General features: G+C 39.4%; 1 pseudogene; it reads left to right on the forward strand.

Annotated features, from left to right (window-relative positions):
* Positions 1-13,109: 13,109 nt before the first annotated feature.
* LOC126077718 (olfactory receptor 2W1-like) lies at positions 13,110-14,065 on the forward strand (annotated as a pseudogene).
* Positions 14,066-14,266: the final 201 nt, after the last annotated feature.

The raw sequence follows: 14,266 nt of genomic DNA on the forward strand, positions 1-14,266 counted from the left end.
GTGAAGCCATCTGGGCCAGAGCTTTGTTGTTGTTGGGAGTTTTTTTAAATTGCCTTTTTAGTCTCTTGTTATGGGTCTGTTCAGATTTTCTATCTCAGTTTATGTTAGTTAAGGTTAGTACTGTGTTTCTAGAAATTTGTCCATTTTCTGTAGGTTCTCAAATTTATTGGAGTACAGTTTTTCATAGTATTCTGTTATGATGCTTCTTATTTCAGTTGGTTCTGTTGTAATTGTAACCTGGCCCCACAAACCTCCCAGTGCACCTGTGTAGGAAACCACCACAGAGAGCCTGTGTGGCCACCCTCTTGCTACCTAATCACATAAAAACCCTACCTCCCACCATCTGGGGAGTTAGATCTGAGGACCTTCCTCCCAGCTTCTTGCTCTGTGCATTGCAAATAAAGTTACTTTCTTTTTCTCAAAGGCTGGTGTGCAGATTATTGACAAATCTAAGCACACTGGAAAAGATCCCACCTTCCTGTGTTCGAGAACAATTTTGGTGACCCAGATGGGACATTAGAGGGTCACAGAGACCCTCTATCTGGAGCCCGGCACCCCCTTGACCACAAGGATGCCATAGCACCACTCAGTAGCATCAATCACACAACAAGGCCAGTGGCAGGCTCTGGGACAGGCCATCAATCACTCTCATGCAAGTTCAAGGTGAAGCTGAAGAAAATTAGAACAAGCCCACAAGAGCCAAAGGAAGACCTTGAGTATATCCCAACTGAATCTAGAGACCACCTCAAGAAATGATTTGATGCAATGAACACTAATGACTAAAGACCAAATGAGTTGTGGAATGACATCAAGGATACATCTGTGAAGAAAGCAAGAGGTCGTTAAAAAGACAGGGAACAAAGAAAAGACCAAAATGGATGTCCGAAGAGACTCTGGAAGTTGCTCTTGAATCCGAGTAGCTAAAGTGAATAGAAGAAACAATGAAGTAAAAAGCCGAACAGAAGGTTTCAAAGGGCGGCTTGAGAAGACAAAGTAAAGTATTAGGATGACATGTGCAAAGACCTAGAGTTAGAAAGCCAAAACGGAAGAATACACTCAGGATTTCTCAAGCTGAATGAAGTGAAGAAAAAACCCAAGCCTCGAGTTGCAATACTGAAAGATTCTTTGGGGAAAACATTAAACGAGGCAGGAAGCATTTAAAGAAGATGGAAAGAATACATGGAGTCACTGTACCAACTGGGCAACACTCAGTCATTTCAGGAGGTAGCATATGATCAATAATCAATGGTAATGATAGAAGAAACCAAGCTGCACTGAAGACACTGGCAAAAAACAAGGCCCCAGGAATTGATGGAGAACCAACTGAGATGTTTCAACAAATGGATGCAGCACTGGAAGTGCTCACTTGTCTATGCCAAGAAATTTGGAAGACAGCTACCTGGCAAACCAACTGGAAGGGATTCATATTTATGCGTATTCCAAAGAAGGGTGATCCAACAGAATGTGCAAATTATCTAACAATATCATTAATATTGTATGCATCAAAATTTTGCTGAAGATCATTCAAAAGCAGTTGCAGCATTACATTGACAGGCAACTGACAGAAGAGGATGTGGAATGAGTGATATCATTACTAATGTCAGATGGATCCTGGCTGAAATCAGAGAATACCAGAAAGATGTTTATCTGTGTTTTTTTGACTATGCAAAGACATTAGATTGTGTAAATCATAACAAATTGTGGATAACCGCAAAGAATGGGAATTCCAGAACACTTAATTGTGCTCATGAAGAACCTGTAAATAGACCAAGAGGCAGTTGTTCGAACAGAACAAGGGGATTCTAAATTGTTTAAAGTCAGGAAAAGTGTGCAACAGTTTGTATCCTTTTACCATACTAATTCAGTCTGTATGCTGAGCACAGAATTTGAGAAGCTGGACTATATGAAGAAGAACGGGGCATCAAGATTGGAGGAATACTCATTAACAACTTGCATTATGTAAATGACACAGCCTTGCTTGCTGAAAGTTAAGAGGATTTGAAGCACTTACTTACACAGCCTTCAGTATTGATTACTCCTCAACATAAAAAAAAAAAAAATTTTTTTTTTTAAACAAAAATCCTTACAACTGGACCAATAATCAACATCATAAATGGAGAAAACTTTGAAGTTGTCGAGGATTTCATTTTACTCTGATCTGCAATCAATGCCCATGGAAGCAGCAGTCGAGAAATAAAATGACACTTTCTATTGGGTAAATCTGCTGCAAAAGACCTTGTTAGAGTGTTAAAAAGCAGAGATGTCATGTTAAGGACTAATATGGGCCTGACCCAAGCCATGGTGTTTTCAGTTGCCTCATATGCATGTGAAAGCTGGGCAATGAATAAGGAAGACCAAATAAGAATTGAAACCTTTGAATTACGGTGTTGGTTAAGAATATTGAATGGGCCATGGACTTCCAAAAAAACGAACAAATCTGTCTTGGAAGAAGTACAACCAGAATGCTCATTAAAAGCAAGGATGGCAAGACTTTGTCTCACATACTTTGGACATGTTGTCAGGAGGGATCAGTCCCTGGAGAAGGGCATCATGCTTGATAAAGTAGAGGTTCAGTGAAAAACAGGAATACCCTCGAAGAGATGGATTAACACAGTGGGTTCAACAACGGGCTCAAGCACAACAATGATTATGAGGATGGCTCAAGACCAGGCAGTGTTTTAGAGGGTGGCTTTAAGTTGTAACCAACTTGACGGCATCTAACAACAACACCCAACCCAATGCCGTCAGGTCAATTTCGACTCATAGCGACTCTACCAACAATAACAACAGTTAACTGCCAGAAAACAAACAAATCTGTGTTGGAAGAAGTACAGCCAAAATGCTCCTTAGAAGCCATGATGGTGAGACTTCGTCTCACATAATTTGGATATATTACCAGTCCCAGGAAAAAGACATGATGCTTGGTAAAGTAGAGGGTCAGTGAAAGACAGGAAGACCCTCGACAAGATGGATTGACACAGTGTCTGCAACGATGGGCTCAAGCATAACAATTGTGAGGATGGCATGCACCTCTCAAAGTTTCTTTCTCTTGTACTTGGTTTCACTATGAGTTCCAACTGACTCGTTGGCACCTAACAAAAGCAGAATAACAAAAGCTGCCACAAATGAATGACTTTATAGAACAGAAATTTATTTTTTCACCGTTCAGGAGACTGTTGTTATGTGCTGTCAAGTTCAGGCATCCAGAAGTCTGAATTCAGGGCATGGCTCTGGGGGGAATTTCTTCTTTGTCTATTTCAGCTGCCAGCAATTCTTGGAATTCCTGGGCTTGTAGATACATCTGCCATGTGCATCTGTCTTTAAATGTCATCTTCACCCTGTGTGATGGTTAGGTTGTGTGTCAACTTGGCTGGGGTATGATTCTCAGTAGTTTGGAAGTTATGCGATGATGTAGTTTGACAATTATGTAATGGTGTAGTCATCCTCCATGATGCTATCTGATGTGACCAGCCAGTCAGTTGTAAGGGGAATTTCCTCTGGGGTGTAGCCTGCATCCAATATATATGGATGTTCTGGCAAAGCTCGCTTGTTTGCTCTGGATCCTGCATCTGGCTCGTCATCATCTGACCTCTGGTTCCTGGGACTTGAGCTAGCTGCCTGCCATATTGCCTGCCAATCTTGGATTTGTTGGCCTCCTCAGCCAGTGAGCAAATGGCCTGGCATCTGATCTGCCAATCTTGGGTTCATCAGCTCCTGAAGCTAAGTGAGTCAGTAGAAGCCTCCAGCCTAACACCTGACCCATGGATTTGGGGCTTGTCAGTGTCTACAGCTGCATAAGCCATTTTTTTTTTTTTGAGATAAACTGCTCTCTTTATGTATATATGCTTAAACATTATATATATATGTATATATATACACATATGTTTCACTGTTTTGCTTCTCTTTATAGAACCCAGCCTAAGACTTTTGGTACTGAGAGTGGTTGTAGAGAACTAAAATCATAAGGATGAGTTTTCTAAATTAGTTTTCAAGTCTGACCAGTCCTAAAGTTACTGATGACTCTGCCTCCAGTAGCAAAAGGGGTGGTGCTAAATCCATGGCATAAAGTGGAAATATTAATACACAAAATATCAGCACCAATAGATCAAGTATTGGTGATAAGCAAGGCTCTGGGTGATCGCATGTAGGGTACTTCTCTACAATTTCTTCAAAATGAGAAGTATAGGAAAGCTGGTTGGTTGATGCTATTTTCGATAGAATAGGTGGTGAAAGAAAGAGATGAAATCAGGATTTCAAAGTTGCAGCTCAAGTGCTGCATAAAAGACTTCAAAGTTGCCACTTGTTGCTTGAAAGAAAGCCTTATTTCTTGTAATAATAGAGGTGATATTGCTGAAAATCAAATCTAGAGTCTTATCATAAGAGCAGCTGAATTACAATGCCAGCTGAATTCTTAACCTTGAATGGTGTCTGAAGTTAAAGTGAGGGCATTGATTGGAAAGAAATGAGATCCTGAAACATGCAATGGGGACATATGGAAGATAACCAGGAAGCTGGGGATATTGAACCCCTAAATTCTGTTGAATCACTCCTGCCAGCAGAACTAGCCCTAAAAAAAAAAAAAAATTTTTTTTTTAAGAGATTACTCCATCTTTGTCAGCTAAGCCACCCTCCCCAGTAAAACCATAATCCCCTCAACGACCATCTGATGAGATTAACCCACCTGTGTCTCAGGAGCCATTTTCTGAGATATTGCCTGGGACAATGTCTGAATCATTGACAGGGCATTGCCTGGTGTACATGACTTACAAGACATTGCTGAATATTCCCACATCCTACCCCATAACCCATTTTTGCTTCCTGACCTATAACTAGACTTAAGTTCTCCCAAAATCCAAAAGGTGAAGGACAAAGTGTGACCAAAGAGAAGGTACACTACACTCCAAAAGAACTGCTTGACATTTCTGATATGTACAAACAGAAACTTGGGGACTATGTATAGGAATGGCTATCAAAGATGTGGGATAACATTGCAAGGGACATAAAGTTGTGTCAGTCTGAGTTTACTGATATGGGCCCACTAAGCACAGATTCTTCATTCAGTGCTTCAGCTTGAGAGGTGAGGAAAAAATCTAATAGTTTGTTCAGTTGGGTGGTGGAAGCATGGATTATGCAGCCGAGTGCACTAAATCAAGTTGAAATACCAGACTTGTCTTGGGATAGTGTAGAAGAAGGTATCCAGAGGCTTGGGAAAAATGGCATCTTAGAGTGGATTTATCACATTGGACCCACAGACCCACACATGGAGTGCCCAGTGAACACGCCTTTTAGCAAAACAGTGAGGAACAAATTTATGGAGCCCCAGCATCCTTGAAGACTGCTGTGACTTATTTTATGTAAATCATATTTGACAGTGGGAACTGCCCTAACTAAATTAAGACACCCAGCTCCAAAGGGGCTGATTGGGTTCCTCAATGGTAGGGGCTAAATGGTGGCACTCACTGGACAAAGACAAGGTAGGTGTGGTTACTGTAATGGACAGTGTAGTCAGAGTAGTAATCAGAATAGTCTGACTCATATGGAATTATGGCTTTCACTACTTAATCATGGTGTCCCTAGGAGTGAAATAGATCAGAAATCTACTATTTACTTGATCTGTACAAGGAAGAATTCTAGGTCAAGTGAACTGCAGCCTAACTTGAATCATCAAAATAGAGTGTCACAGTCCCTCAGTCATTTCCCAGACTTGAGCCAGTTTACAGACCCATAATCCTTTGAATGAAGGGGAGGCTGGGTCCCCTTGAGGAAGAGCCCCACTACACTTCCAAAATTTTATAGGGTTACTCTTTCTCCCAGCCTTCCACAAATGAATCTACTGTCTTTTATGACAGTGACTGTTCATATGGGAAAAAGAAATAATCAGAATTTGTGGGGATTACCGGATACTGGCTCTGAACTGACACTAATTCCAGGATGTGTGAAATGTCACTGTGGCCCACCAGTCAGAGTGTGATCATAAGATGGTCAAGTTATTAATGGAATCTTAGCTCAGGTTTGTCTCATTGTGGGTTCAGTGGGTCCCCTGTAGTGATTTCCCTAGTTCTAGTTGGAAGAGATATATGCAGTAGCTGTCAGAACCCTCATGTTGGATCCCTGACAAGTGGAGTAAGGGCTATTATGGTAGGAAAAACCAAGTGGAATCCACTAGAACTACCTCTACATAGGAAAATAGTAAACCAAAGCAATACTGCATTCCTGGAGGGAATGCAGGGATTACTGCCACCATCATGGACTTGAAGGATGCAGGGGTGCTGATTTGCACCATATCCCCATTCAGGTTGCCTGTTTGTGCAAAAAAGACAGGAATCTTGGAGAATGACAATGGGTTGTCATAAACTTAACTAGGTGATGACTGCAATTGCAGCTGTTGTTCCAGTTGTGGTTTCATAGCTTGAGCATATTAATACATCTCCTGGTATCTGGTGAGCAGCTGTTGATATGGCCAATGTATTTTTCTTAATTCCAGCTTCTAAGGAATACCAGAAACAGGCTGCTTCAGCTGGCAAGGTCAGCAATACACCTTCACTGTCCTACCTCAAAAGTATATCAACTCTCCAGCCCTATGCATAATTTAGTTTCAGGGACCTTGATTGCCTTTCCCTTCCACAAGACATCACTCTGGTCCATTACATTGATGACATTATGCTGATTGGACCTAGTAAGAAAGAAGTGTCACTGGCTCTGGACTTATTGATAAAACATGTGTGTACCAGAAGTTGGGAAATTAATCTTGCAAAAATTTAGGTGCCTTCCACCTTAGTAAAATGTCTAGGAATCCAGTGGTGTGGGACATGTTGAGATATTCCTTTTGAAGTGAAGGACAACTTGTTACTTCTGGCCCATCCTACAACTAAAAAGGAGGCACATATACTTCACTTGGGTGTGTTGCTCAGGCCTTTTAATCAAATCTCTTGAAAAGCTACTGGTTTTGACCAAGGCCCAGAACAAGACAAGGCTCTGCAACAGGTTCAGGCTGCTGTAAACTGTTCTTCCAATTGGGCCATATGATCAGGTTGAACCAATGCTGCCAGAAACGTCAGAAGCAGATAAAGATACTGTTTGAAGTCATCAGCAGGCCCCTATTGGTGAATCACAGTGCAGACCCTTAGGATTTTGGAGTAAAGCCCTGCCATCCTCTGCAGATAATTACTCTCCTTTTGAGAAACAGCTTTTGGCTTGTTACTGGACCTTTTTAGAGGCTGATTGCTTAATCATGGGCTGTCAAGTCACCATGTGTCCTGAGCTGTCCATCGTGAACTGAATGTCATCTGACCCACAGAGTTGTAAAGTCAAACATGCACAGCAGCACTCCACCATTAAATGGATATGGTATATGTTAGATCAGGCTTGAGCAGGACCTGAAGGCACAAGTAAGTTGCATGAGGAAGTGGCCCAAATGCCCATGGTCTCTACTCCTGTTACATTACCTGTCCTCTACCATTCTGCACCTATGGCCTCACGGAGAGTTCCTTATGACCAGTTGACTGAGGAAGAGAAAACTTGTGCCTGGTTTACAGATGGTTCTGTGCAATATGCAAGCACTACTCGAAAGTGAAGAGCCTGAACACTACATTCCCTTTCTGGGACTTCCCTGAGGACAGTGGTGAAGGAAAATTTTCCCAGTGTGCAGAACTTAGAACTGTGCACCGGTTGTTTATTTTGCTTAAGAGAAGAAATGGCTAGATGTGGGATTGTATACTGGTTCATGGGCTGTGTCCAATGGTTTGGCTGGATGGTCAGGGACTTGAAAGGAATGTGGTTGGAAAATTAGTGACAAGGAGGTATGGGGAAGAAGAATGTGGATAGACTTCACTGAATGGGCCAAAGAAGTGAAGATATTTGTGTCTCATGTGAATGCCCAACAAAGGTGACATCAGCAGAGGATAATTTTAACAAGTGGATAGGATGACAGGTTCTGTGGAAACCAGTCAACCTCTTTCCTCAGGCAGTTGCTTCTTTGGCCAACTGGCTCATAAACAATGTGGCCATAGTGGTAGGGATAGAGGGTATGCATGAACTTAGCATCATGGACTTTCACTTTCCAAGGCAGATGTGGCTACAGCCACTGCTGAGTCCCCAATAGGCCAGCAGCAGAGGCCAACACTGAGTCCCCTATATGGCACAATTAATCAAGGAGACCAGCCAGTAACCTGGTGCCAGGTTGATTATGTTGGATTGCTTCCATCATGGAAAAGGCAGTGTTTTGTTCTTATTGAGATAGATACTCTGGATATGGAGGTTTGTGTTGCTCCACCAGGCATCTGAGGTGCTTACTGAGGGTAAAGGAAAAACAGAATGGATGCTGTATTCTTCATATAGTCCATATTCTTGGATTATTTGCTCAGCATACAGATTGAATAAGTATGGCGAAATGATACAGCCCTGCTGCACACCTTTCCTGCCTTTAAAGGATGCATCATTTGCTTGTTCTGTTCGAACTACTCTCTCGACAGATTCCTATGTACAGTTTCCTCATGAGCACAATTGGGTGTTCTGGAATTCCCACTCTTTGCAATGTTATCCATAATTTGTTATGATCCACACGGTCGAATGCCCTTGTATAATCAATAAAACATAGGTAAATATTTTTCTGGTGTTCTCTGGTTTCAGCCAGGATCTATCTGATATCAGCAATGATACTCCTGGTTCCACACCTATTCTGAATCTATCTTGAATTTCTGGCAGTTCCCTGTCAATGTACTGCTGCAGCAAACAAAAATTTCTTATTTAACTAACTGTTTACAGCTTTGGAGATTGAATATCTTCTCTTTCGCAGACAAAAAGACCTTGGGTGTCAGAGCTTGGAGGTCAGAGATAACTATTAGAAACATCCTGTTTACATATCTGCTCAGAGCACATTTATTTCCAAAATCAGTATGTGTACCATTAATGGTATGATTTTCTTATAGTCAGTATATGTTAAACCTCAAGTGTTGGAACTGCACATTATTTTAGAGCAAATTTGTTATTTGCAGTACAATTAATCACCTAGATAAAACTTTTTTTGAAGTTTTATTTTTCTCATTTCCCTTCCCTATAGTTTTCCTTAATATTGAATAAGTTTTGCTTTACTAAATTTGTCCTTGTTAAATACCAAGATGTTGCCTAATCCTCCAACTATTCTTCAATTGGCTTTTTCTATAGTACTTTACTTTTTTTTTTTTACTTTAGTAAAGTCAATTGGATGCAGTCCTGGGTGGTTTAGATAATCTTTCTTGATGATCTGAATTTCCAGGCAATTTTGGGAAATTTTATTCAATTCTTATTCTGAATTGGAGTCCCTGGGTGGTGCAAAGGGTTAACAAATTGGGTAACAGAAAGGTTTGCAGTTCAAGCCCATCCAGAAAGGTCTTGAAATTATCTGATTACATTGTATAATATTTCTCTAGGTAAAGACCTAGTATTTGAAAATTCGTTTAAAATACTGAGACTTTGTAACAGGTTTCATGCCCTTATCTGAAGTCACATGTTCAAGAAGGAGGAGTCCTTTCAAGAATCTCTACCTTAACTATGGGTCAGGTAAACAGAATTCTCAGTGGCACTGCAGGGAACACACAAGACAGCTGCAGCCTAGAGAGAAAATGCTGAACCAGGATCTGTTTTCTTCAGAGTGGGCCCTACGCAGGTGGAGAAGTAGAACATTGAGGGAACTCACTCTGGAGCACAGTAATGTAGATCTTTAATACCCAGTGTCGTCCAGTCGCTTCCGACTCATAGAGACCCTATAGGAGAGAGTAGAACTGCCCCATAGATCTTTAATAGCTCTTAGAAAATGGTGTGCCTAAGTCGGTAAAACAATTTGTCAGCTCCAGAAGAAAGGAAGTTTAGACTTGTTTGAACTGATTCTTCTCATTTTCTGACAGAAGTCTAAGATTAAATATATATTGTAAATCTCTGCAGAAAAGTCCTCCTATCTATATTATGAAGGAAAGATTGAAAGTTATTCTGTATTATAAAAGGAGGACATGAAGCTAGTTGTTTATGATTTCAGACATTTTGATTCAGCAGAAATAAAAGAGGAAAAGTGTCGATTAAGTTGAAAAAGAAGAATCGAAATATTGTACTTCATTCATGTAGACTGTGATGCTAGGAAGGACCCAGGTATTGTGGATTCGTTTCTAAATCTCATGTGTATGGGAAGTTCTTTGCAGGCTCCCAATGTCAGTAGGAAGATTTTTAACCCTTTCTGACTTGGTTTTTGGGGAGGTAGTGATAGCGAAAATAGTCAGTTATGAAAATAGTTAACAGCACGGGATGGAGTTTAATTTTCAGATAATTTTTATTTTTCCATTCATATCATTTTAACTGAATTTATTTTATATAACTTAAACTTAAAGTTCTAATTTAAAGTTAAAAAGTTAATAAAATTTATTAAATTTCATATAATTTTCACATTTATTTAGAAGTTAGGCACAATTATACACACCAACTTGTGTATCAAAATAAATACTACTTATCATTCAAACTCAGACATTATAGAACTCTATGGTGTGTGACAGCTTCTGATACACTTGAAAGACTTACATTTTTTTCCTTTCAGTCCATCTTGGTCTATGGCAGAAACCAGGCTCAAATCATTATTCTTGGAAAACAAATGCTAAGGAAGTCACCCAAAGTCTATGTCTTGAAATGACTATGTTGACCAGTATATTCAGTTAATCTGGTGAATTTGTACACTATTGAATTATGGCCACATTTTGAAGTAAATTCTTCATAATATTGAGGGAATATGCTTGAAATGGGGCCCTGGTGGCACAGTAGTTAACAGCTCAGTTGCTAACCAAAAGGTTAGCATTTTGAATCCACCAGCCACTCCTCGGAAACCCTATGGGACAGTTCTGTTCTGTCCCATAGGGTCACTATGAGTCGGAATCAACCTGATGGCAACGGGGAATACCTGAAATGGCATAACAAAAACTACTTTTTGCATTTTTGTCTACACACACATGCACGCACACACAAACATGAACCAGTCTGATATTCAACTATTATTTTTCAATAAAATATTTCAGTTATTTTTTAACAGAAACTTTCTGGATGTTATTTTTGGTTTAGGTGGTAAGAAATTATCTTTCTACACTCAATAATAGGAAACTGAGGTGGGCAACTGATAATCTGTTCAATTGTTAAAAGTTTGGCACTTCTGATATGTTCCTGCATGTCTTGAGGATTTGTATCTGTATCACACTATTCAAGAAAGCTGAACTTACTAGTCCTTCAAATACAGACAAATATTTTAAATTATGTTTTATCAAATTGAATAAACTGTTGATTTTTCACTACATAGTTAAAACTACAGTCTTTTCCAATAATCCATCACCTTCTAGCAGCCTATTCAGGGAACTTCACAAGCAGCCAGCCTAAATTTTTAATGTAAGGAAAATGCTAACTAATAATGTTAAGTGATTTTTCATCATTATTCATAGCATGACTTAATTTTTCATTTAGTCAAAAATTATGCATATTTGAGGTGGACTGCTTTAGAGGTTAGGGATACAGTGAGGAGCACTAGCCATCATGTCTAGTGCTTTAAAGCTCATAGAGTAATACAGAGGAAAGGTTAAACAAATATTTATCTACATGGTGCATGATTATAATTTCTTCTTTGAATAATAATTGTGGAAACTAATGATTTGGGGGGACCTGGTGGTGCAATGGTTAAGATCTATGGCTGTTAACCAAAATGTTGGCAGTTCAAGTCCACCAGCTGCCTCTGGGAAACCCTATGGGGTAGTTCTACTCCATCGTATAGGGTTGCTATGAGTTGGAATAGTTACATTAAAAGCAATGTTCTAAGCACTTTATATACATTAATCAATTAATCTTTACCCCAACCTGAAGTATTTTTATCGTCCTGTTTTCAGAGATGAAAACACTAAGCCCAGACATGTTATGTAGCTTGCCTGGAATCATACAGTTAAATAACTAACAGAGTTGAGACGTGAACATCAGTCCTCTGACTATGTTCTTAAGCTTCATGTTATACTGGCTGTCTGTAGAAGTTCTTTATACATGATATAAGATATAAAGTAAAAGATATTGTGGGTTTAGAGGATTCCTCCTTAAGCAAGAAATATTTAAATGGTATCCTAAAGAATGAATGTGAGTTACCCAGAGAAAAAGGGAAAGGACTTCATATGCTTTAGATGGGAATTAGCTTGACCTGTCAAAAAACAGAGAAAAGGCTAGTGGTGAATATGGGTAAAGTGATCTGTGAGAAAAGAATGAGGCCAGGCAAGAATCAAATCCTGCAGGTCCATCTAGACCATCTTAAAGAATTTGAATATTTCTTTAGTGTAATGGAAAGCCCTTGGTAGCTTTTAAGCACACAGATGACACAATCTTATTAAATCTTGTAACAATTAGAGGGATAAGCCTGGATGTAAAGGTAGAAGATTATTACCATAATCTAGAAGAGAGATGATAGTGGTTTGTATCAGAAGGTGGAAATTTTAAAAAGTGAGGAGATAGTTAACATCTTTTTGCATTCAGATTCACCAGTTTGGTGGTAAGTTAGGTACTGAGGATAAGGGAGATGAAGGTACCAAAGAGAAATGTCAGATTTCTTATATAACAAGCTCTGAGATCAAAGGTTCTTTTCACTAACGTGTGGAAAAGAGGAACACTTACTTCAGTCTGACATTAGCCAATAGATGGATTTGTAGGTGAATTCTCTTGCCAAATAAAAGAATATGTTCATTATATCAAGTAACTGTAGGGAATCATAGGGTCACATCATTTTAGAACCACATCGATTCCAAACTCTGACATTTACTTGTATGTGAACTCCCCTAGGTCACCTAGATGAAAAATGTAATTATGAGCTCATACGCATAAAAGAAGCTGCAAGAAATACCAGATTACCCGACTGGCATATTTTCTACCCATTCATATTTCCAATTATTAACATAAATTCCCTCCTTTTGTTTATTTTTATATTTCATTAAATCACCGTGCCTGTGTTGATAAATTATTTTTTCTTCTCCTTCTCCTCCTTCTTCTTTTTTCTCCTCTTTCTTTTCTCTTTCTCCTTCTGCCTCCTCCTCCTCCTTCCTTTCCTTCTCAATTTAGGATGTAGACATTGAAGGACCATGGACAAAAACAATTAGAGTTCTCTACATGGGTTTATTCTGCTTGGCTTCTCTGATCATCCCAAACTGGAGATGGTCCTGTCAGGAGCTGTCACTTTCTTTTACTTAATTACACTGATGGGTAACACAGCCATCATTCTTGCATCTCTCCTGGGTTCCCATCTGCACACACCAATGTATTTATTCCTTAGGAATTTATCTTTTCTAGATCTGTGTTTAACCACTAGCATCATACCTCAGATGCTGGTTAACTTGTGGGGACGTGATAAGACCATCAGCTACGTGGGTTGTGTCATTCAACTCTATGTTTATATGTGGTTGGGCTCCATTGAGTGCCTTCTCCTGGTTGTCATGTCCTATGATCATTTTATAGCTATTTGTAAACCCTTGCATTACTTGGTAACCATGAACCCACACTTGTGTCTCAAGATGATTATTGTGGTATGGGGTATTAGTTTGACCAATTCTGTGTGGTATTAAGTACACTCACACTGAATTTGCCTAGATGTGGAAGCAGCCTTCTGGATCATTTCTTGTGTGAGTTGCCAGCTATAGTCAAGATAGCATGTGCAGACACAACAGCAGTTGAAATGTATGTTTTTGCCTTAGGCATTGTCATTGTCCTTATACTCCTCCTCCTTATTCTTGTATCTTATGGTTACATTGCCCAAGCTGTGCTTAGAATGAAGTCAAAAGCAAGCCAAAGAAAAGCAATTAATACCTGTGGATCTCATCTCACTGTGGTGTCCATCTTCTATGTAACTGTCATCTATATGTACCTACAGCCAGGTAACAGTACCTCCAAAGACCAGGGCAATTTCCTCACCCTCTTTTATAGCATCCTCACTCCAAGTCTCAACCCCCTCATCTACACCTTGAGGAATAAGGACATGAAGGATGCACTGAAGAAGCTCATGAGAGTTAACTATGAATCTACAAAAATAAAGAGGAACTAGGAAGCAAAAAAAAAAAAAAGTTAACTTATATAGGCAATGAAATATGTCTTCAAATTGGCTTAATTTTTACTGACACAAGTAATCCATAGATCACAGAGATCAGTTAACATAATAATTCTCTCATGCAAATCTTTTGTGATTACCAACAATATTGTAACCATTCTACTTAGCTGTTTTTTACCTGTTTTTTTTTTTTTATTG

This window comes from Elephas maximus, chromosome 1, assembly GCF_024166365.1.
Source record: "Elephas maximus indicus isolate mEleMax1 chromosome 1, mEleMax1 primary haplotype, whole genome shotgun sequence".
In the NCBI taxonomy this organism is placed as follows: Eukaryota; Metazoa; Chordata; class Mammalia; order Proboscidea; family Elephantidae; genus Elephas; species Elephas maximus.